We start from the raw sequence: 25,080 nt of genomic DNA, 5'->3' as shown, positions 1-25,080 counted from the left end.
ACCATCATAAGATACAGTGTTGTTCGATTTTCATACAAAATTGATAAATTAACTGTGTTATCTTAAGATCAATTGAGCAGAAACGTTCGCTAGAGAACTACAAATATGTTCAATTTTACGATAACAAAATACCAAATTTTTGGAGACACCTTGTCCAAAATAATAGCAATTTTTTATTAGAAAATTTATGTACTGAAAATATTTTAAACATTTTTAACTATTATGTAAATTTGTTAATTAGGTGGGGATTGTTTTAATTTTGAGAAATGTATAATTTAAAATGAGCTGAAATGCAATTATGTTGAACAATTTTACCTATTATGTCACGCCGACTCCGTACTACAGCTTCTTGAAATGGCTAGCCCTCATGATACGACTATAGTTATGAGTGATTACAACCTGCAGAATCTAGATTGGGACTATCATGAGGATATCCAAGGAGTCTTACTTCGCAATGCTTCATCTGAACAGGAACTTGCTGTAGTCGAATCCTTACTGCCTCCAGGACTTAATCAAATCGGCGATCTTGTCAACGCGAATGGTAAACTTCTCGCCTTGGTGCTCGTCAGTGATTCAGATCCTGTTGAACTGTTAGAACTACCATATGCAATTTTGAAAGTTGATCGCCATCATAAGCCGTTAGTTTTGAAAGTTGATATCCGTTGGAGCGACCATCCATCATCGTATCCAGTAGCACGCAGTGAGTACAATTTCGCACGGTGTGATTTCGATGCTATTAATGCAAGGATCTTAGCGTTGGACTGGGTGTAATTACTTAACATACCTACCATTGGTACTGTTCCGGTAAAGGCTCGTAGACCTTCTATACATTTCCAACACCCGTGGTGAAATCCGCAATTGCGTAATCTACGTATGGCCCGTAAACGTTACTTTCGCTCCAGGACTGCTGAAAACAAGTATGGTGCGCAGCTTGCAGAAGCCGATTACAACAGTTTGCATGATGTTCGTTATCGTTTGTTATATCGATAACCTCCAGAGTGGCTTCAAAGAAAGCCCATCGTCGTTCGGGTCTTTCGTAAACGCTCGCAAAAGATCAGCTGGTTGTCCGGCAGACGTCACCTACTGTAATCGAAGATTGGTAGCATAGAAAAGCGTCAGTAAGTAGACGCCGTTTACATTGACTTCTCTAAGGCTTTCGACAAAGTCCCTAATGACCTTGTTATCGCAAAACTGATCCGCCTTGGTCTTCCGCCGTGGGTCGTTTGCTGGTTAAAATCATATTTATCCTCCAGGAAAGCCTTCGTTAAGGTTCATGATGCCCGATGCGATGTGTTTGGTATACTATTGGGAGTTCCACAAGGGAGCCACTTAACGACGTGACGTGTGTGACTACTTAAGTTCCTGTAAGGTGTTATGTGCTGATGATTTGAAAGTCTACCGTGTGATCAAATCGATCCTAGATTGTTGTGCTCTACAAACTGACATCGAGGGGTTAACATCGTGGTGTCAGATGAACGGATTGCAAGCAAACACTGCCAAATGCAAAGTCATTACCTTCACCCGTAGTCACTCGCCGATCAGATTTGATTATTCGATTAATCAATTGCCGCTTGAACAAGTTGATTCTGTTAAAGATCTTGGACTTATCTTGGATACCAAACTTAGATTCAACGGATTTCTGCGTCGCAACGCTGCGCAATTCGATGATGTGCACGCTTTGATTCGTAGCGTCCTTGAATATGGAGTACTAATCTGGGCTCAATATCATGGTGCCGCACACCAATCTTGGGTCAAAATTTTTCTCAGTGTGCCGATTGTGCCGGCAGTGGCAGACATAGAGCAAGCTATGATTTTTTGTAAAATATGAAAACTATGGTATATTTGGCAACCCGGTATTTCTGACAGCATGAATGTTTTGGATTGCAATCGCAAGGATAACAGCGATCTAGCGACAACCACGGAGGAATGTTGGCAAGATGGCCCGTGAGCGATCTCAAAGATAAAAATCCGGAGAGCAACCGGAAGTGTCCCCGCATCGAAAACCATTGAATGCGATAATTGAACGGCCCCAAAAATTCCGAATATCGTGCTAGATGAGAATTCCTTCGCCAACTGGAAGGAACAAGAATTTTCCCATGATGATTCGCTGCAAAAGGTGGATTGCATTCTGACGGCGGTCGGCGTAGACGAGGAAACCATCTACAACAAATCCATCTCGCTGCAGACCTGGCTGCTGGGATACGAGCTGACCGATACGATTACGGTGCTGTGCGAAAAGTCCATCTTTGAAAACCTGCTGAAGGCGATCAAGAGATCCAAGGATGGCAAAACTTTGGGCGTCTTCTCCAAGGACAACTTCCCGGGTGAATTCTGTGAATCGTGGCGAGCCTTCGTCAAGGACAAGTTGGACATGTGCGACGCGGCGATTATCCAGTCGGGTGGCAATTACAGCTTGAAGTTCAGTGCATTCAGCGACAAGAACTATCTGCACTTCGGATCGACCATCTGTGCTCTAGGTTCGCGTTACAATGTAGTCCGAACGATTGAGCAGCACTACACCTTTCTGCTTAATCTGGAAGAGGAACTGCTGAAGGTGATGATTCTGGGCAAGTCGAGTCGCCGAATCTTCCTGCAGAGACTATTTATTTTGACAAGATTAGTAATCATATTGACTGCAGTAGTGTGCTCCGGGATATCAACTTCCACGCTCCAGTCCGTTGTCTCCGCAATACTTACCTCTTGTGAACTCCTGGACACCGTACTGCTTATGGTTAATAACAATCCACCCATAACAATGTTGCAGACTGTTCAATGATGTTTATTTGTTTATTTGTTTCTACATCAACAGACTGGGTTTAGTCCTAATGATGGATTAAGTAATACTAGGAAATACAATATAGTCGAAGAAGTAACACGCTGCAAAGGCCGTGAAGTCCAACTTAATTCCTAATTCTTAAAAAAATATATCACGGAATCTCTGACGCAGCGTCTCGTCAAGTGAAAATCAAATAAGGAAGCAACACGACTGAAAACCCTTTGTAGCCCATTGATAGCACCATACGAACTATAGTTTGTACGACGAAAAGGTATCCTTAGCATTGCGTTGTTACGGAGTGCTCGTGGTTGAACGTTAACGTCGATTTGTTGTGGAATATAAGGACAATCGATTCTGCCCTGTAGAATGTCTCTTCGACTCCACAAAGGATCCAGGTGAATTAACTGGCACCGACTTTCGTAGCTTGGAAGGCGATGAGGATCCCTTCAAGGCAATCGTCGAAGGGCAAACCAGATGAATCGTCGTTGAATAGAGTCTACTCTTTGTGCACTGTTTTGGTAATTGGGATTCCATTCAGGGCAGCAGTATTCTAACACAGCGACTTCAAACAGTAGATGTCCGTGAAACTTTTGGCTATCCTGAAAATGGAGTCGAGCGTTCTGGATGCCTTGTCGATGACGTACGAGATATGCTGGCTGTATGTGAGTTGACAATCTAAGATAACTCCCCGATCCTTAATGTGATTCACACGATGTACGCCAACGCCTTCTAGGATATAACTGAATGTAATGGGATGTCTCTTCCGTGAGAACGTGATTACTGAACATTTTGTTGGATTTACAACCATGCGGTTCAGTTGGCACCAATTAGCAAAAAGCACTGAGCTCGGATTCGGAGATAGATTTTCATGTCGTCTGCGAACGACAGTCGTGGACCGTCGAGGACGAAATTGACGTCGTTGAAATACACAAGAAATATCAACGGGCCGAGGTGGCTACCTTGCGGAATACCCGAAGTGGCAGGGAACGAAGGAGATCGGCAGTCGATTGCAACTTCCAACTGACGATCAGATATATAGGATGCGAACCATCGTAGGAGACTGCCGTTTATACCGAGCCTATCCAGTTTGGCGATCGTTATAGGATGGTTCAACTTGTCGAAGGCGGTTGATACGTCAGTGTAGATGACATCTGTTTGCATATGGTCTGTCATACTCGCCGTAATGTACGAAGTGAGACACAGTAGGTTGGAAGTAGTCGACCGCCCTGCCATGAAACCATGCTGGTCTTCGCTCAAGTGCTGCTTGAAGTGATGGTTCCATAATGACCAACTCGAACAGGTTAGATATGGCACACAACGATGTGATGCCGGGATAGTTGTCGATGTTTCTTCTGCATCCCTTATTATGCACTGGAAACAGGAAGGAAACACCCCACTGGAGAGGGACATTTCGAACAGAAGGCAGAGAGGAGCCACCAGGCTATCGATGTGTTGCTTGAGAAAGACGGAAGGAACTCCGTCAGGTCCAGGCTTAAATGAAGACTTCAGTTGCGAAGCCGCCCTCGTTATCATAGCGAGGTCGATGTTGATAGCTGCCAAAGATTGACCAGACATTGGAACATTGTCTGGCTGCTAGAGAAACGTGCTCTTCAGGTAGGTTCTTATCCGAGATTACACTCGCAAACTTGGTTGAGAACAGACGGCAAATGTCCTGAGGGGATGAACCTTCTTCGCCGTTCAGTGCCATAGTCGATGGAAGGCCAGACTCCTTTCGTTGCTCATTCACATAATTCCAAAAAGTTTTCGGGTGAGATCGAAGCTTCCGTTGAACATCTCGTTGATAACGCCGATAACATTGGCGACTGGTTCGTTGATACGCATGATTGATCCTCGCATAATGGTCCTTGAGTTGTAGGGTGTGGTACTTGGTGTATTTTCTTAGTGCCTCTCTTTTGGAAGACTTTAATATACGGAGTTCACTTGTTTGCCAAGGATGATGATTACCTTGTAGGAACTTTTTTTTTTCGGAACGTCGCTCAAAGACGTAAGCCAAAATATGCGAGAGCTGCATTGACATCGGCAGTCCAAATTCAAAAGAAGCTCCCCGATACTGTCGTCGTTAGTATTTTGAAAATCGTAGGAGACCTCTATGGGGGGGGGGGTGTTATGACCTCAGGAATTTGGTTGCCTTCAAGTGCAATAACTAAAGGAGGATGGTGTGGAACAGTCTTTTTCAACGGAGAAACAGCCATAGACAAATGCGGAGCAGTATCCTGAGCGGTGACGAAGCAAAGGTCTAATGCCTTATTCAGACTACAGAGTTATGACATGTTATAGCGCTATCTTGATGGTGGTTTCTGTGTTGCAATTATTTGACAACCGTTATAACATGTTATAACTCTCCAGTCTGAACAAGGCATAAGCTTCTCATTAACCACGTGGTTGATTTGCTTCAGAGTGGCGATACTTTTCCAGGGTGAAATGTAGAACGGTCGTGGTCCGGATACAGGAATCCACCGTAAGATGATCGCCAAGAAATTGCCGGTAGATTGAAGTCGCCATGGTTATCGTTGCTATCTAAAGGAAGATTCGGGTGAATCCAGTGCGTTCAATAAGGAAAATGGCAAAGGAATACGGGATCAGTGACTTTACGGCACGGAAGATCGTAAAGGAAGATTGCGGGGCGAAGTCGAGGGCACGGAAAAAAAAACTCACATGATTACCAACCGCATCCGGGAGCTACGAATCGACCGATGCAAGAAAATCTTGAACTTCCTTAAGCGAAAAAATCCGGTAATCCTGTTCACCGACGAGAGCATGTTTACCGTCGATCCCGTATCAAATTCCAGAACCGACCGGTATATTATTTCTCTTCCGGTAAAAGACGTGGCCGACGAGCACAAGAACGTGTATCTCACCAAGCATCCTGCTAGCGTTATGGTGTTTGGATTGGTGGCTTCCGATGGCAAAAAAATGGATTCGGTGTTCATTCCAGAAGGTGACAAGGTCAATACGGAGGTCTACAACGGGATTTTAAGTAAGTATTTTCTTCCGTGGATCACATAACAGTACGGTTCGAAGCCAAATGTTGTATTTCAACAAGATGTGGCTCCGTGCTACACCTCGAACCGCACTCAGAAGTGGTTGCAAGAACATCTTCCGTTCTGGGCGAAGGATATGTGGCCGCCATCCAGCCCCGATCTTAATCCGCTGGATTACTCAATATGGCGCGTCATGAAGGCCAAGACCTGTTCTAAACGCCACCCGAGTACAGCAAGCCTCAGACAAACATTGACCCGTTCCTGGAGAGAAATGGATCCAGACTGCATTATTAGAACCTGCCGTGCATTCCGGAAGCGTGTGGAGGCCGTAATTGCAGCAAGTGGAAACTCGATCGATCATTAACATAGTTTAAGACTCTGAGAAACATTCCCCTTTAAATAAATAAAAAAAACTCGAGCTCGAAATTTTTGAGAATTTTTTTTAATTTTGACATTGCTCAATGGTGCAAACATTATCACACATACGATAGCAAGAGCACAACAACAACTCTTTAATGAGCAAAATGACTGTCGACGTCAGCTCTGGAGATGTTCGCCAGCACTTTTGTGCTCGCTAGCGATTGTAAAGTTTCGTGGCTACACCGTAAAACAATATTAGTTTTCCAGTCAAATGCTCTTGGAAGATTTAAAATTGGATCATATTTGACGAAGTTACAACACTCCAAATTTGACCAAAAATGTGCCTATCGGTGTTATTCTGTACATGACGAGAATATAGTAAATGACTATTTTGATTTCATTTGACATATGCTCAGGAAACTTGATTAGGTGAGTGATTTAACAGGCTATAATATTCGTTTTATTGGTATTATAGTAAATTACCGATTTAAAAAACGAAAGATTAACATATGAAATAAAACGATAAGATGGCCTGAGTGTAAAAGCAGGTAAGTACGGAAAGTACTTAATTCAAATATTCCAAAACTCATCCGAGAGGGATCCCAAGAAAGCTAATTGAGCCATGCGTTTTGCATTGAGCCGATATCGATTCTGTGTGGTTTCACCAGTTTTAGAGAATAGCCTCTCCGACGGAAGACTTGATAAACAGTCTTGGACAATGGGATATACATATGGATTTTCACTACGGATTTTCTCCCATGCTTGAAAATGATGGACAGAACGTGAGAAAACAGGCTGATGCAAGAAATTTTGTAGTTTTTCCTGATATGCCCCCATGGCGATTCAGTTCTGACATAGCAGAGGACTGATGAACCTGAAATATGTCATAAGAAGTGAATGTTTCTACTGAACTGTCACATTGGTTGTTTGCAGAATCCATGTTCATGGCAAGTCATGTGCAAAGGTGAAGACAAAGAAAATCAATATTAAATTGCAAATGCAAATTCACTGAAATTTTTTTTTTGGACCGAACCAAAAATCGAATGAAATGGATCGATCTAGTCATTTTTTGTCGTGTTTGAGATCGATTCAAAAAATTGATTAATCGAACCAAAAGAATCGATCTTTTGTGTTTCGATGCAAGATCGCCCATTGCTAGTGTACATCCACGGTGTATCAACAGTGTTAGCAGTTCAAAGGGTGGAAGATCCGGGGGGTAGCAACATGTAAGAAATTATCAGGGCGTATGATGGTTTCTTATCAATTTCACGGCAAAAAAACTTTTTTTTAATTTTTAGTGATGCACGATGATAGATTACACTATTTACTATACGTCAAGCTTATAAAATTTTCCAGAAAACGGAAAGTCGTAAAATACGATTAATTTTTAGGTCATCAAAACTCGGAAGCGATTCTTCTTCAAATGTTAGTCTAGACATATCGACTAAAATTGATCTTATTAATAATTTCTTTCATGCCTTTCATGAATTCCTACAGATAAGAAAATCATGCTTATTTTCCTTTTCCCGTATTTATATAACACTTCATTCCTGTTGTCTCAACTTTGATTCCTTGAATTCCGATTGTCAGATCAAATTCTCCAACCCGCTCGAAAACAAATCGCCCATCCGGAGGATTCCTTCTCCGAAAAACAAATTATCATTTCACATGCGCCCGTAAATTAGTCATCCGTACCGACGAACACCGTGAAGCATCTATCCTTGGAAGCAATCAGGCAGTGTTCATCAAACCCTTTCTAGTGATCCATCCTGCATCACCTTATTCCACGTACAACCACGACTATACACAGTTGTTTCTCAATCTCTTACAGACAGCCGGGATGGGTTTATTCATCGGGCTGAACTCCGGCGAAGACCTAAATTAGTCATCCGAGCTTCGTTACCTCTCGTCGTCGTCGTCGTCGGATGTGCATGATAATCCGATATCGTATCTTTACATGCATATACTATAACAGCAGCAGTCATACGAGCCTTGAGTGTCTACTGGAAATCTTGTTCGGCGCATACCACATTTTCCGGATGAATGCAAAATTAGGCTGCTTCCTATACCCGACTGTGTAATGTCTGTTTGGCAAGCGATCCGGCAATTGTACAATACCAGTTCGCCTAAACAGGTAGTGCTGCTGTTTTATCTCTCAAACGGTTAATCACACTGACTGTGCGTTCGTCCGTCCATCCGTTTGTGGTGAGCAACACCACCCAACCCAGTTGATTGCATGTGGAGGTGTACTGCTTGTGTGCGGCGGAGATGGACCGTCGAAACAGCAACTGTTGATAGGGGTGCGTTTAGTAGTCTAACAAAGTATTGTAAGCCACAGATTGAGACAAATTTAATCGTACATTATGCAAAGTTATAACCTTCATTAATGTTTTTGTTTTATCATTTCTAGACCAACAATTGAAGTAGACGGAACAACCAAACGTGAACAATGAAAACGCAAACTTTTCGAAAATCAAAACCCATCCACGCAATCTAACACCAGCATCTGATAGAGCAGAAAACTTCCTTTATCGAATAACGTTCCCTTATAAACGGGTACCGCACACAAGCGATATCATAGATGGAGAGACCATACCGCATAAAGTTAGAATGATATCGCGAAATGGTGGTTAGGCGCTTCTTATGTTTATTGCATATGCGGGTTGTTAGTTTGCAGTTCGTGAAATTTGCCTTTGAAGACATTGTTTACGTTTTGTTGTTTCGTCTATTTCAGTTGTTGGTCTTGATTTAATGTCGGTCTCTGTTCAGCAATCGAGTGCCAATCACCGACGAGTGTCGATTGCCAATTGGTGATTGATCACTGACGGGAATCGAGTGTCTGGGAGGCGAACCTATCAACACGTGACCGGAGATTTCTTCATCTCAGATAAATCCCAACCACCTCGGCTGGGATATAACCCAGGCACACTGGACTGAGAATGTAGCTTACAACTCAATCACCGGCGCCGTCAAACTCTTCATTTATGTTTTGTATTAAATATAGTTATACATATACTGTTTGATTAACCAATGTTCAGTCAATTGTTTTATGGGCCATCTTAGGTCAGCGATTCTAATCAGTCGTGCTCGTGGGGTAATCGCAAATTGTATACCGACATTACATAATGTTATAGTAATCAATTTTGCCACATCGAATCGGCATTTAATAATAAGATGTAATTCCATCTCGATTCCAAGAACGGGTCAGTTCGGCAGTGATTTTTCATAAGGACCTAAGTTTCATTTTTCGTAGGTAAAAATCTATTTGTTAAAGAAGCCACAAATTTCATCGAACACAAGGATTTTGCTTGTTTTTGGACGAAAAAAAAAGTTGGTTCAAGTTTACGTCTTAAGCCATGATGAAAAATCACTGTCGAATTGTTATACAAATGCAATCATAACAAGAGTCTCAAAATAATAACAAAGTTCTTAAAATAGTTACCGTTCGTGTAAAAGCGTGTTAAAACAAGAAGCATTTGTTATTGATTCTAATGCCTCGTGTGTTAGCTGTTGTGTGCCACTTTATTTTATAAATTCTCGTAAGCTTGTACATTTAGTCCGATAGTGCAGTTCTATAAAAAAAGCTTTTAAACTTCTTGATATCTGAAGATTGCATGGCAGTTAACAAGTTTCAATTATTGGTAGCTTGATTTGAATGAAAATTAAAAATGGTGAGCCACACATGTTTTGGAAATTTCATCAACAAATCCAGAACTGATCAAGGTTAGAGTTGGTAATGCCGAAGTACTTTCACAAAACCGTTATTTTCGGTTATGGTTCAAAATAAGAAAAAAGTGGTGATATGAAAATAGAGCATTTTCCCGAGCAAAGTCGGTTAACAAAATGAAAGCAAATCAATATTAAAGTTTGCAGTTCCTATCATAATGAAAACTAATTTTGATTTCAATTGTCGCGACATAAGTCTGATATCATATTGTGTTTTCATTATGTAGTGAATAGTTTTTAAATGAAAGCAACTTAACTTAAAGTTCTGCTGTTAACGTCTTGTTTAAAATTTAACTTAAGTTCATCTGTTGTTTAACTAATGATTATTGTTTATTTGTTTTGTTTAACACATTTTAGGTCATTCCTGACTTGTCCGGGGTGAGATTTGACTTATTCAACTTTTCAGTCTTTCAGCGTGAGAAGCATGGATGCTAACCATTTATGCCAGGCCCGTATTCAGTTAAACATTATGAATGCAAAAAGAGTAATCAAATTGATTTCATTGAAAGCAGGATTAGTTTTCCGTTTGCTTCAACAGTGTAAAATTTTGCTCTCAATTTTGCTGTGTTAACCGTTAAGTCAACCAAAATGAGATCAACTAGAGTATTCAAAATAAGTTACATCATAACAACAAATTTTGATTTCAATTTGATCTTCAGGTTTGCTCGGGAAAGCGGTGTCATCACTCATCACTGTATTCATCATTCAGCTTCGGCAGCTTCCGTTAGCGTTTGCATTTAAAAATTCCTTCCTACGCTATAAAATATGAAAGTAATCATTATTCAACGTTATTTTTGAATAACGATTGAATGTTTTTTTCTATGTTTACTTCTATGTGCATAAAGATTATTTTGAGTAACAGCTTCGCAAATCATCAATTATTCTCGATTACTTTTTCGAAGGGACGTATCAGCTTTTGTAAACAATGCATTTGATCGTCGATTTGGCGTAACTTTGTAGCTCGTCCACGCATACTAACACCACTATCACACCATCCCCAATCTGATGGTACTGTTAGTATGCGTTGGTGAACTATCAGTTACACCAAATCGACGATAAAAAGCATTGTTCATAAAAGCTGATGGGTTCCTTCGAAAAAGTAATTGAGAATTACTATTCGAGATTTGCATCATACTGATACCGGTGGTGATATTGAAAACTCTTTCACTCGAAAGCAAAATATATTACCTATAAGCCCATAATGATGCGAGCTTGGATGTGTAACTGTTTTCACAAGAGCTTGTGTTGTATGTATGTATGTAAAGGATACCACTCATTGTTGCAAGGCACAGCCATTAGACAGTGGATCATCCTCCAAGTATGATTTGATCAAGTACGATACCTGGTTGTATTCAATTTACCATTGTAAGAAGGGCCAAAAATGGAGGGGCGGACCCGTAAGCAGATACACTTAAGCGCAATCCGCGGGATCAGGAGAATCGCCTTCCAATGATAAAATCCTACAACCCGATGTAGAACAAGCCATCATACGAGGGAACGTCCCAATGAGTGGGGAGAAGAGCCCGCCGTCAATTCACGAAATGTTAATGACAAGGAGTTGGCAATTCCACTCTCCCCATCCAAATCGCTTCAATCCGGTGCCCTGGTGTTCCCATCACTCCCCTTTGCATTTAATGTGTGTATATATATATATTTATATCGGCATTATCCATTAGATTTTGTCAACACAATTTTGACTTCTTGTCTTTTCAAAATCTTTAATAAATGCTAATCTTATCATCTGACCTATTCCGCGAGTCGTGCGAATCTCCACCACTAATGAGTCAACAAAAGTCACGCACTAGTGGGGTGACTCTCCATGCAATCAAATGAAGAGTCACCTCACACGAGGCGACCACCGTCGGCCTGCAGGTGACGTTTAAAGCTCCACAATTTAACTGAAAATCTAAGAAAATTATTAAACAGAATTTAATAATATAACTGCAAAGCACAAGTTGTTTAAATATACTGAGGACGTGTTGCCAAAATCGAACGGATACTTTATATGTTTATTAATTTATCTTACCTTGATGGACCAACTACTTACCTGTCCTTAATGGTCATAAGCTCCAATCGGTATTTCCCGGTAAATCCGATCACGATCCTTTACAACATTTGGCCGACACCAACGCGCATCATCGCAACCACTCAGCACTTTCTTCCTCTTCACTAAATTGAAGGGCTTCTAGGGAATCTATTTTCTTGCGGACCGCGTTGCGGTCGGACTTCACTGTTCTTCTCCTTCTTTTTCTCTATTAACCCCTACTACGAGTGTCTGCGAGCAGCATGAAACTACGGATGCAGCCAACCGCACTGACTAAGTTTAGGTACTCCACGGTGCTAAAAATCGGTTGAGTGTGGTGGCTAGTGGTAGTGAACCGATTCGCCGTGGTCACTCACTACTACGCATGAACTGCACGGAGAAGGAGAGAGTTTCTCGCCGAAGAATGTGGGAAGTAGAATTATGCGATAGAAATGTAAATATAGGAAATTAATTAGTCTAGAAGGTACACCGTCGCGAGTAGTCGACCGGGGGCGAACCCCGTACGCAAAAAATTTATGTTTAGTTAGTAAGAATAAATGTAGTGTTGTTAATAAATCAATGTTGTGCTTTAGTGAAAAATAAACGGTATTTTGTGAAAAGGGTGTAGTGTTCTGTATGCGGTGAAGGAAGGTCTGCGGATGACAGAAGGATTTGGTCGAGGAAAGGATACAGATTCTACAAGGAAGGAAGGAAGGGATACGTTCGCCGGGCAAGTAGAAGTCACCATCAAACGGTCGGGACGGTCCCCGACATAAATTGGTCCTTCGAACCGGATCTCTACTGCCGGTGGACTCACGGATCGATCGAATTTCGACAATTGGACGATCAATTTGCGCCGTTGCACGTCCAGCAAACAGCCTACTCGCAACCCACAAAGGATCCACGCCATCCTTGAAGTGCATTGAAAGAGACCATCGCCATCGCATAGATCATCAATAGTGTCAATCGCCATCCTTGAAGTGTATCTAAGGGATCCAATCGCCATCGTCGAAGATAGCGAAAGAATCAATTGCCGCCAAACGACACCACCTAATCCTGCATCAACAGTGAGGATATTCACCATCGTCCTTCAACTGAATCGTCTGTAGGATCAACAGCAACAACAACCGATCATTCTCGAGTGGGACTTGGAACTGCACGGATCACGGATCAAAAGAGATTGTGAGACAACCCGAGCGTTGTTCTGCTATCAGGCCAGGTATGTAGAACATGTGTATGTCCACCGAAGCATGAAATACATCCCACTAACGCCCACATTTCGACTTTATTGTGTGATTGTTACTGAATTGACGAACAACGGAGTGGTGAATCAGTTCACGAAGAACTCGATTTCGGGCATCTTCCGATGAGTGTAACCACTTGGAGGAATTCGGTGGTGATTTATTAGACGATCGATGACGATTTTGGCGCAGATTTCTACTACGATTGATGACGATTTCGGCGCTGTGTTTCCCTCTGACTAGACGAAACAGCGACAACGTGATAGCTTTCAGTCTCGGGCATCGCTCAACGATCATCGTGTCCAGGTAACTACATTTGAATAGTATATGCCCAGCTGAAGCTGGATTCGATTGATACCGCACCTAAATAAATTCTACCTTTCGATGCTAAATTGGACTGTTCGAGTCAAATTATTTTGGACGCAAGCCCTGAGGTTTTTTTGGTTTTTGGACTGCTGATATTTCATTCTGCGTGACGTTCAGCGCCATCTGTAGTTCTCCAGGTGAGAATAAGTATATGTCCTGCCGAAGCAGACTCTCTTGTGATACTACATTGGTACATTTCTCCTTCGCTGCACTGGATTTCGACACGATCTACCGAATTGTTACCGTAAGGCTTTACATCTTCGTGGTTCGAAAGGATAGTTATCGTGATTTGAGGCAATTTGGATTCGGCTGTCAGCACAAACTGTCGTTTGCACAGGTAAGCCGAACGGTATATGTTCAGCCGAAGCTCAAATATTGGTTACTACATTCGCTTTTCCACTCCTTCGCTCTTCACTGGCTCGAATTGGAATACCGAGATTCCTGATCAAACGTTTTGAGGTGTACAGTTTTGGAATTTACTGCTATCTGGCTTCGGTAGCACCACTGGTTCTTCTCACAGGTGAGTTGAACAGTATATGTCCAGCCGAAGCAGACAATTTGCATACTACATCGCCGATTCCTTTCGATTCTCGGATATTTCAACGTTTCGCCAAACATCTCGTGGAGCAACGCATCACTAGTACCTATCAACTTACGACTGGCTCTTGGTTCTTCGTTTCCGTACCGTGATTCCTCCAACAACAACCATGTCAACGAAGATTACCAGGTCAACCGACTCCTTGAAAGCGTTGAAGTCAAAACTCAAGGGTCTTCGAGCTTCGTTAAACAACATTAGTCAGTTCGTTAGGTATTATAAAGAGGGTACAACAGCTAGTCAGGTCAATGTCCGCCTCGAACGTATAGATTTGTTGTGGGAGCAAATTAGTGAGACTTCTTGGGAGATCGAATCGCATGAGGACTATGAAGAGCAAGAAGGTGTCGAAAAGGAGCAACTGGAGTTCGAGAATCGCTACTACGATGCGAAATCATTCTTGATGGAGAAGGTCAAGGAGTTCCAGGATGAAGCAGCCCTAAACCAGTCAACACGGAGTGCGGACGCCACCAGTACACATGGTACAATGGACCGTGTACGCCTGCCGCAAATCAAGCTCCAGACTTTCGACGGAGACATCGATGACTGGCTGAGTTTCAGGGATCTCTACACGTCCTTGATCCACGAGAAAGCAGAACTTCCGGATGTGGAGAAATTTCACTATCTGAAGGGTTGCTTAGCAGGCGAAGCTAAGGCGCTAGTCGATCCGCTGAAGATAACTAGCGAAAATTATAAAATAGCTTGGGAGTCGTTGCTAAAACGCTTCAACAACAGCAAGCTACTGAAGAGGAAGCAAGTACAAGCGTTAGTGAAACTGCCTTCACTTGCCAAGGAATCGGTCACGGATCTCCACAAACTGGCTGATGGATTCGATCGTGCGATTCAGATATTGGATCAAGTCATTGAACCAGCCGAATACAAGGATTTGCTGCTGGTAGAACTGCTGAGTTCTCGTCTGGATCCAGTCACTCGACGTGGCTGGGAGGAACACACGTCCGCTAAGGAGCAAGACACTCTACAGGATTTGCAGGAGTTCCTACATCGGAGAATTCAAATCCTGGAGTCTCTACCAGCGAAGGCAGAACCCAAAAACGAGCCACAACAACCCAGACGGAAGTCGTTTTCACCGAAGGTTAGCCACAACGCCGTACAGTGGAACACCGCTAAGTGCCCATCGTGTACGGAGGTTCATGGACTACATACGTGTCCAGCCTTCCTGAAAATGTCGCTGTCCAGCAGGGAGTCGTTTCTACGAGCACAGTCACTCTGCCGAAACTGTCTCAAACGAGGACATCTAGCTCGAGATTGCTCGTCGAAGTTTTCGTGTCGCAACTGCAAGGCTCGACACCACACACTGCTGTGCTTCAAGGGCGAAGGAAGAAGCAGTAGGAATGGATCACCCGAGAAGGCCAATTCGGGTAAAACTGGCAACCGGAACGACTCGAGTTTTGATCCCAAGGCAGCGAATGCAGCATCGGTCGAGACAGCATCGTCAAACACGGCGCAGCTTCCGACATCGCAGGTACTTCTGGCTACGGCAGTAGTTGTAATCGAGGACAACCAGGGTTCTCGCTATCCGGCACGCGCGCTATTAGATTCCGGGTCGGAATGCAACTTCATCTCTGAAGGTCTGAGTCAGTTGATGAAGGTTGCTAGCCAGAAGGTGGATATTTCGATATTGGGCATCGGACAATCCGGAACGAGGGTCACACGAAAGATTCAAGCCGTCGTCAAGTCTCGAGTCTCGTCGTACTCTAGACCGATGGATTTTCTCGTCTTGCCGAAGGTCACAGCTTGTCTGCCCACTTCTACAGTGCAGGCAAATGGATGGGACATACCGGCAGACATCGAACTTGCAGATCCTGAATTCTTCCGCTCGAGAAAGGTCGACTTGGTCATGGGCATCCAAGCTTTCTTCAGCTTCTTCCCATCCGGAAGGGAGATTCCGCTGGGAACCGGTCTGCCAGTACTCACCGAGTCAGTTTTCGGATGGATAGTGACAGGCGAGGTCGCTACATCAAATCATGGTGTGAGATATTCATGCAACATGTCGGTATCGAGCAATCTGGAGGAGCTAATGGCACGGTTTTGGTCCTGCGAGGAAGTGGGAGCCGTCAACAAGTTATCTCCGGACGAGACGCGCTGCGAAGAGCAATTCGAGCGCACTGTCGAACGGAATTCGGAAGGCCGATACACCGTTACTCTCCCTAAGAACGACAATGTTTTAGCGGAACTAGGCGAATCGAGAGACATCGCGCTACGACGTCTTCGAGCTATGGAACGACGACTGGAAAAGGATCCAGACCTTCAGAAGCAGTACTTCAACTTCATGACCGAATACCTCGAGCTCGGTCACATGAGAAGAGTGGACGATAAAGAGGAGGGGACAGTTAAACGATGTTTCCTGCCACATCATCCTGTAATCAAGGAGTCAAGCACCACGACCAAAGTCAGGGTGGTCTTCGATGCTTCGTGCAAGACGTCTTCTGGGATTTCACTGAACGATGCGCTCTATGCTGGACCTGTGGTACAACAGGATTTACGGTCGATTGTTCTCCGCAGTCGTACACGTCAGGTGATGGTTGTAGCCGACGTTGAAAAGATGTTCCGACAGATTTGGACGAACTTGGTCGACACTCCTCTTCAATGCGTTTTTTGGTTGGGAACCGATGGAAGCGTTGTAGCGTATGAACTGCTGACGGTGACATATGGCACCAAATCAGCACCGTACCTGGCGACTCGTACGTTGAAGCAGCTGGCAAGTGACGAACGAGAGCAGTTTCCCTTGGCTGCACCAGCGGTAGAAGAGGACGTGTATATGGACGACGTTATATCTGGAGCGGACGACGTCGAATCTGCGGTCGAATTGAGGCGACAAATCGACGCAATGATGAACAGTGGAGGATTCAAGTTGCGAAAATGGGCCTCCAACTGTCCAGCTGTTCTTGAAGACATTCCCAAGGAGAATTTGGCGCTACCGGATTCTAATGGGATCGACTGGGACCAGGATGCAGAGGTGAAAACATTGGGTTTGACCTGGCTTCCCAACGTGGACTGTTTCAAGTTCTCGTTCACAATACCACCACTAACGGATGGCCAGATCCTAACGAAGCGACAAGTGCTCTGCTTCATTGCGAAATTGTTCGATCCACTGGGACTGCTCGGTGCGACGATCACAGCAGCAAAAATATTCATGCAAAGACTCTGGTGTTTGAAAGGCGAACACGGGCAATGTCTGCAATGGGACGACCCACTACCTGGAACGGTGGGTGAGGAATGGCGAGCATTTCATAAGCAAATTCCCGCACTGAATATGCTTCGCATACAACGGTGTGTCGTAGCACCAAGAGCGGTGTCCGTGCAATACCACTGCTTCTCAGATGCATCAATTCTCGCTTACGGTGCGACAATCTACGTTCGGAGTGAACGACAAGATGGTTCGATTTCGGTGCACCTTCTGATTTCTAAATCGAAGGTAGCACCTCTCAAGGTGCAATCGCTACCACGGTTGGAGCTATGTGGTGCGCTTCTAGCGGCTCAGCTTTGGGAAAGGGTAGCGGAATCTCTGAAGGCAGACGGCAGCGTTCACTTCTGGTCGGACTCAACCTGTGTTCTCCACTGGATTCGTTCTCCTCCAGGTACGTGGACCACTTTCGTGGCGAACAGGGTCGCCAAAATTCAAGCGCTGACAGAGGGAAACAATTGGCGGCATGTTTCGGGAATCACCAATCCTGCTGACCTAATTTCACGCGGAATCGCTCCGAAGGACATTGTCGAGAACAACTTATGGTGGCATGGGCCTACCTGGTTAGAGGATCCTCCCGAAGAATGGCCGAAAGGAGCTGGAAACCCACCAGAAGGAGAATTAGAACGACGACGCAATGTGGTGGCTTGCGCTTCGTCGATGGAAAAGGAGTTCGTTTCGGATTACTTAGTGAAGTTCTCATCGTTTACTAGGCTAATTCGTACAACAGCTTACTGGCTACGCTTCATGGACAACTTACGGTGTCCAGAAGAACAAAGACGGACTGGTTTTCTATCCGCTAGCGAGCTGAAACTAGCCGAATGGGCGATCATCCGGAAGGTGCAAGCGGAGTCATTCTCGGAGGAGATCAAGCATCTGTCGTCAGGTTCTTCTGTTCGTCGAAATTCGCCCTTGCGATGGTTTAACCCTCGAATCGACGAAAACGGCATCCTGCGAGTTGGTGGTAGACTAGCGCACTCTGAGGAATCACAGCAGATGAAACATCCGATGGTTTTACCGGCTAGACATCCATTCACGGAATTAGTTCTACGCTATCATCACCACAAACATCTCCACGCTGGACCCCAACTACTTTTGAGTACGGTTCGGCAACGATATTGGCCACTAGGCGGTAGAAATCTTGCGCGGAAGGTTGTTCGTCAGTGTCAGCGTTGTTTTCGAGCGAGACCGTCGATCATCCAGCAGCAAATGGGCGAGTTACCGGCTGCTAGAGTTACGGTTTCGAGACCGTTTTCCAAGACTGGGGTCGATTTCTTCGGACCAGTATACATTCGAGCAGGACGTGGACGACAACCAACCAAAGCCTACGTTTCGATCTTCGTGTGCATGGCAACGAAAGCGGTTCATATGGAACTCGTGTCCGATTTGTCGACGGAACGGTTTCTACAGGCTTTGCGGCGATTCTTTGCTCGCCGAGGACGATGCACAGATGTCTATTCGGACAACGGGACGAATTTTGTAGGAGCAAGAAACCAGATCCAGGAGCTATTCGCGATGCTGAAAGATAAAACACATCGTGAGAAGGTGTCTAAGGAATGTGCGGATGAAGGTATTTTTTGGCATTTTAACCCCCCGAGCGCCCCACATTTCGGAGGATTATGGGAGGCAGCGGTACGTTCTGCGAAGTACCACCTTCTACGAGTTCTCGGTGGAAATACAGTGTCGCAAGAAGATTTCGTCACTCTCTTAGCACAGGTGGAGGGATGCATGAACTCAAGGCCATTAACATCATTATCGGATGATCCTCTTGATCTTGAGCCATTAACACCGGCACACTTCCTGACGGGAGGTTCACTACATGCTATGCCAGATCCAAATTTGAGCGATGTTCAGATGAATCGTCTATCCAGATGGCAATTAGTCCAGCGGCAGCTCCAAGATTTCTGGATACGTTGGCGTCGTGAATATTTAACGCAGCTTCAATCACGAACAAAAAATTGGCAGCCAGCAGCAGAAATGCAAATCGGCAGACTTGTTGTTATTGTTGACACAAATCAACCACCCACACAATGGAAGATGGGTCGTATACAAGAACTTCACCCAGGTGATGATGGAGTCACTAGAGTGGTTACAGTACGAACATCAACCGGTTCGATGAAACGTCCGGTAGCAAAATTGTGTTTACTACCGTCGCCAGAGCAAAACCAAACCTCAGATCAAAATTGAATCGGTGGTCCAGTGCGTCGAAAGGAGTTCTTTTCTTTTCTTTCTTTATTTTCAGAAGTTTTCCCGGTAACTTCAGGGTGGGTGAGAATGTCTGCGAGCAGCATGAAACTACGGATGCAGCCAACCGCACTGACTAAGTTTAGGTACTCCACGGTGCTAAAAATCGGTTGAGTGTGGTGGCTAGTGGTAGTGAACCGATTCGCCGTGGTCACTCACTACTACGCATGAACTGCACGGAGAAGGAGAGAGTTTCTCGCCGAAGAATGTGGGAAGTAGAATTATGCGATAGAAATGTAAATATAGGAAATTAATTAGTCTAGAAGGTACACCGTCGCGAGTAGTCGACCGGGGGCGAACCCCGTACGCAAAAAATTTATGTTTAGTTAGTAAGAATAAATGTAGTGTTGTTAATAAATCAATGTTGTGCTTTAGTGAAAAATAAACGGTATTTTGTGAAAAGGGTGTAGTGTTCTGTATGCGGTGAAGGAAGGTCTGCGGATGACAGAAGGATTTGGTCGAGGAAAGGATACAGATTCTACAAGGAAGGAAGGAAGGGATACGTTCGCCGGGCAAGTAGAAGTCACCATCAAACGGTCGGGACGGTCCCCGACATAAATTGGTGAAAAGATGAAACACCTATGTGGCACTCACTCTCCTACTATCGGTTGTCGCTGCATTAAAACCGCTGCCGCTCTCTTTTACCGTTTTCTTTTTGCTTCTCTTTCTACTCTCTTCGTCTCACAGAATTTAACCGCCGCTTTACTCTGTATTCCTTTAGGGTGCTCACTCACACACTACTGTTTGCCGCTATATTTTTGGCTTTTTATTTTCCCGGCACTATCAGCTTCTTCTTTTCTTCCTGTTTCCTGCCTTCTCTCGCTACCGTTCGGCGTGGAATCCACAATTTCCACTCTTAAACGCAACTCCCCTTGCGCTCCCCTTGCACACATATGCACACTGGGCCTCCCCGCATAGACCCTTGGCCCCTTCAGCAGCAATCCTGCCAAAAGCAGTCTTTCTTCTTCTATCACCGCCACCGATTGAAACCGTCACGCAAATTATAGCATATCACCTGCGGATGTTAACCGCCACCTTATCTTCGTATCACTCCACCAAATCGCCTCCTAATCCGTATTACAGGACCAGCGTTCCGTCGAACAATTTCCTCGAACCAGAAAAAAAAAATGTGCGTCCCTCTTTTGCTCATAAACTGACTTGTTTTCACAAGAGCATGTGTTGCGTATAAAGTGGTAATGATTGAAAAACGGAGCAATCACATGAAAGTGAGAATCTTGCTATCGCATCAGTGTTGGGAAAATATCAAAAAATCAAATACTTCCATAACGGCTGGCAGCAGTCACTTCAAGTCTGCCATCGGTGAAGATTAAAAAGAGATAGCAAACTATACTTTCTCTTTCTAAGAAAACGATGTGCAACGGAATCATTTTTGTGTCTAGTCAACTCTCCGCTGGATTTTTGCACGTTGTGAATAGTCTCACAATATAGGAGCTTGTAAAATCAATATCAAGCAGGATATTTTGTTCCAATATCACGCGTGATATTGAGAGCGGATGAGAGCGGAAAAATATAATTTCATTGATGATTTTGCCAACACTGATAATGATGACGACATCGAGGATGATACCGTACTCCACCCTCGGCTGATCATCAACGTCCCCGCTGGCAGCTGTCATACTGCCACCTGCTAGGGCACCTGTCATTTATTGAGCCCTGGTGGTGAAGCTGGCGGGGGACTTCCAACAGTTTCAATGCGCACTCACCAGATGGTACTGCGATCACATAAGGGTGGTGCCTTGTTCAAGAAATTGATTATTGGGATAGCTTTAAGGTGAAAGTTAATGCTTTTCCGTTGATACTGACTCCGCACCCGTTCGAACCACACCCAAATTCAAAATGCATCAATACCAACAAGCATTGCAAATTCGCAAAATGGGAAGTATTGAAATTTTGACAAATACAAAATTATTGTAAAGTTATAATAATTCTACTACTGAAATGACAATTTCAATTCCAAGATTCCAAGGACAGGAAAGTCCTACTGAAGTTCAGGGAAGTCTTGGCGTAGTTCAGGGAAGGCCTACCAAACTTCAGGAAAGTCCTGCCAAAGTTCAGGGAAGTCCTGCCGTAGTTCAGGGAAATTCTGCCATTTCAATTCTTGGAAATCAGGGTTGTCCTGATGAAGTTCAGAGAAGTCCTGCCGAAGTTCAGGGACGGCCTGTCGAAGGTCCGGGAAGTCTTGCTGAACTTCAGGGAAGTCCTGCCGAACTTCAGAGAAGTCCTGCTGAAGTTCAGAGAAAACCTGCCGAAGTTCATGAAAGTCCTGTCGAAGTTCATGCAACTATTGCCGAAGTTCAGGGAAGTCCTGTTGAAGTTCAGAGAAGTTCTGCCATTTCAATTCTTGGAAATCAGGGAAGTCCTGCCAAAGTTCAGAGAAGTCCAGCCGACGTTCAGAGAAAGCCTGCCAAAGCTCAGGGATGTTGTGCCGAAGTTCAGGGAAGTTTTGCTGATGTTCAGGAAAGTTCTGCCGAGGTTCAGGGAAGTCCTACTGCAGTTCATGGAAGTCCTGCTGAAGTTCAGAGAAATTTTGCTGAAGTTCAGGGAAATTCTGCCGAAGTTCAGGGAAGCTTTGCTGAAATTTAGGGAAGTCCTGCCAATGTTTCTGGAAGGCCTGCTGAAAGGCAGGAAAGTCCTGCCAATGTTCAGGGAAGTCTTACCAATGTTCAGGAAAGTCCTGCCAACGATCAGGGAAGTCCTGCCAAAGTTCAGGACAGTCCTGCCAAAGTTCAGGGAAGTCCTTCCGTAGTTCAGCGTTGTCCTGCCGAAGTTCAGGGAAGTCCTGCCGTAGTTCAGCGAAGTCCTGCCGAAGTTCAGGGAAGTCCTGCCGCAGTTCAGAGAAGTCCGGCCATTTCAATTCTTGGAAATCAGGGTTGTCCTGCCCAAGTTCAGGGAAGTCCTGTCGAAGTTCAGGGACGGCCTGTCGAAGGTCCGGGAAGTCCTGCTGAACTTCAAATTGAGGAACCTTTTGATATGAAAAATATGTCATTTAGCAATGGCAAAGATGGTGATTTCTAAAATTGTTCCATTTATCTTTAAAAATATCCAGGTATATCAGAAAACTTCCATCAAATGGGCTGAAACATTCACAGAGCCACACTTGAATTGTTTTTATTATTTCACAAATACACGCGTTTCCAACACGACTTAGAAATACTCTCAATTTAGAAATATTTATAGTATTTATTTTCAAGCACTTTCATAATGGAGTTCTTGCGATAACGCAAAGATGACATTGCCGAATAGCATCCATTTTCAACTATCGATAATTTTAATTGAAATACCAATATCAATAATAAATATTTCGAATGGAATATTGGTATTTATATCTTGTAATATGCATCAATTATTGCGAATGGAAAACGTCACGCGCGTGCTTGATCCTGCTGACGGTGCTGATGGTTTTTCGTGCTAATTCACTCATGGATCGCGCCCCGTCTTGTGGCTTTTTTTTCGCTTCTCTGTTTTGTGCGAGGGTTCCAAATCACATTGTTCTTCAACCTGGAGCATGCTTACGCACAGATACATGCAAAAGCCAGCTGATTGCTTAGGAAAACGAAATCTAATGCTTGGAACTGCGTTACAAAAAAATGGTTTGCATTGAAATAATGCATTTTACAGGTAGGGGAAATGACGGCTTCGGCATGCCAGACTATTTTCGGCAACCCAAATTGAAACACTATTTTCACTGGATTTTCTTACGAAAACACTTCGCTGAATGCATGCAAACGATTCTTTGTGCTTTCAGCTTCAATTTGACTATATTTTTACCACTGAGAAAAAGCAATCTAGAAAGGTTTTCTTGAAATGCAACACACGCACTACAAATTGTAGCTGATTTCGAGTTGCCGATAATAGAACAGCAGATTTACATGCAGTTCAAATGGAACGGTTGCCGAAGAAAAACTGGTTGCCGACAATACTCGCTCTCACTAGAGAAGATTGGAGCTTTGTTAAAGCGTTTCAAAACAGTTTTTGACAATTCTTTCGACTGAAATTGTTAGAGCAGCTGGCAGCAAAAGATTGTAAACAAACCAATACTGCATATGTGTGCGTTCCTTAGAGAAAAAGGCTATAGAAAGAATGTCGCTGCTTAGGTTGCCGAGAATACGTAAATTTCCCTATATTGTCTTCGGAGGAAATGTTTCTAACAATATATACGGGAATGAAATATGACCTTTCATAGGAAATACTTGTATAATTGATGAGCAAAGTTAGCGACCACTATGATTGAGGTCCAAAAATTGAACTTAGAAAATGGTTTACAGACAATTTAAACAATAAATCAATCTAGTAAAAATTGCTTGAGATAGAAATTTTAGTTCTTTAATTTTGCACGGAAGAATTTTTTCGATTGAGCGTTGCAGTATTTTGTAAAAAATCGATGAAGTGAGTCATTCTGAACCCATCCACTTTCACCTTATCAACATCTCGATAAGATTAAAGGTTGCTGTCAACACAACCTATTATATAGTAGACAGCTCAGTTCTAAATTCTCACACCAAGCCCGGCGAGTATACGATTTGACTTACTTTGACGATTACTTGCTTTAACTTGAAAGCTCAACTAGATAGAAGGTTGCTGTTTTTAAAAATGTTGATCAGTATGGTATGGTGGTAGTTTAGTTGAAAATTTCTTCACCAGTGTACGAACTGACTTGCTACCTTTGGCCGACTTGTTCAGATGCATAAGACCTATTGGATAGTGCACAGTTAAGTTCACAATTCTGTCACCAGGGAAGTAAAGTTCAAACTCACAAAGCTCGACTATGTCGTCATAAACGACGAAACTTACGTGAAGGCGGATTTCAAGCAGCTTCCGAGACAGGAGTTTTATACCGCATCAGAAAGAGGGAAGGTGGCTGAAATTTTCAAAACCATCAAACTATCGAAGTTCCCGAAAAAATATCTCGTCTGGCAGCCCATATGCACGAGTGGTCTTTTTTTTTTTTTTTTTTTTTTTTTTTTTTTTTTATACAGGGGGGAATCTGCTCACAGACACCTGAGAAGGAACTCAGGGTGTGGGGATGGGAGAATTTCACTCCCGACCCACTAAACCTTACCCTGTGCGCTTGGCCCTTGGCCTCCCCGGAACCGCCCGAAGGCATTACTTCGTGGGAGGGGCCGCTGTAGCGCTATGGCGCCTCTCTAGCAATACTCTAACGATCTGGTCGGGCAGTAGGTAACTGCTGCTCGGCTCGCCACTGTCGTTGTAATACCGAAACTATGTGGGTGACCGCAGTCACCACCGCGCTCCAGTTCTCGGTGGTACCACACATCCTATGAACGATGTTGTCCGGACTGGTATCCGCTCCGCATATCGCTAGCATAGCGCTCGATACTGGCTCGAAACGTGGACAGGCAAACACGACGTGTTCGGCGGTCTCCTCGACACCAGCACATGTGGGGCAGGTGGGAGTACTTGCATGTCCGAACCTATGCAGGTAGCTCCTAAAGCAGCCATGGCCTGACAGGAACTGTGTCAGGTGGAAGTTTACTTCCCCATGGCGCCTGTTGACCCAGCTTGA

The 25,080-nt window shown here is 44.0% G+C and overlaps 1 protein-coding gene across 1 annotated transcript in view; it reads left to right on the top strand.

The window, feature by feature from the left end:
* The window catches only part of Ptpmeg2 (Protein tyrosine phosphatase Meg2), a 243,455-nt gene that overhangs the window by 1,789 nt on the left and 216,586 nt on the right, over positions 1-25,080 (top strand). The window lies entirely within an intron of this gene.

Source organism: Ochlerotatus camptorhynchus, unplaced genomic scaffold (assembly GCF_037179485.1).
Source record: "Ochlerotatus camptorhynchus isolate MF236.1 unplaced genomic scaffold, CSIRO-AGI_Acam_v1.1 ptg000767l, whole genome shotgun sequence".
NCBI classification, from domain to species: domain Eukaryota; kingdom Metazoa; phylum Arthropoda; class Insecta; order Diptera; family Culicidae; genus Ochlerotatus; species Ochlerotatus camptorhynchus.
This window is presented reverse-complemented; position numbering and strand designations above follow the sequence as displayed.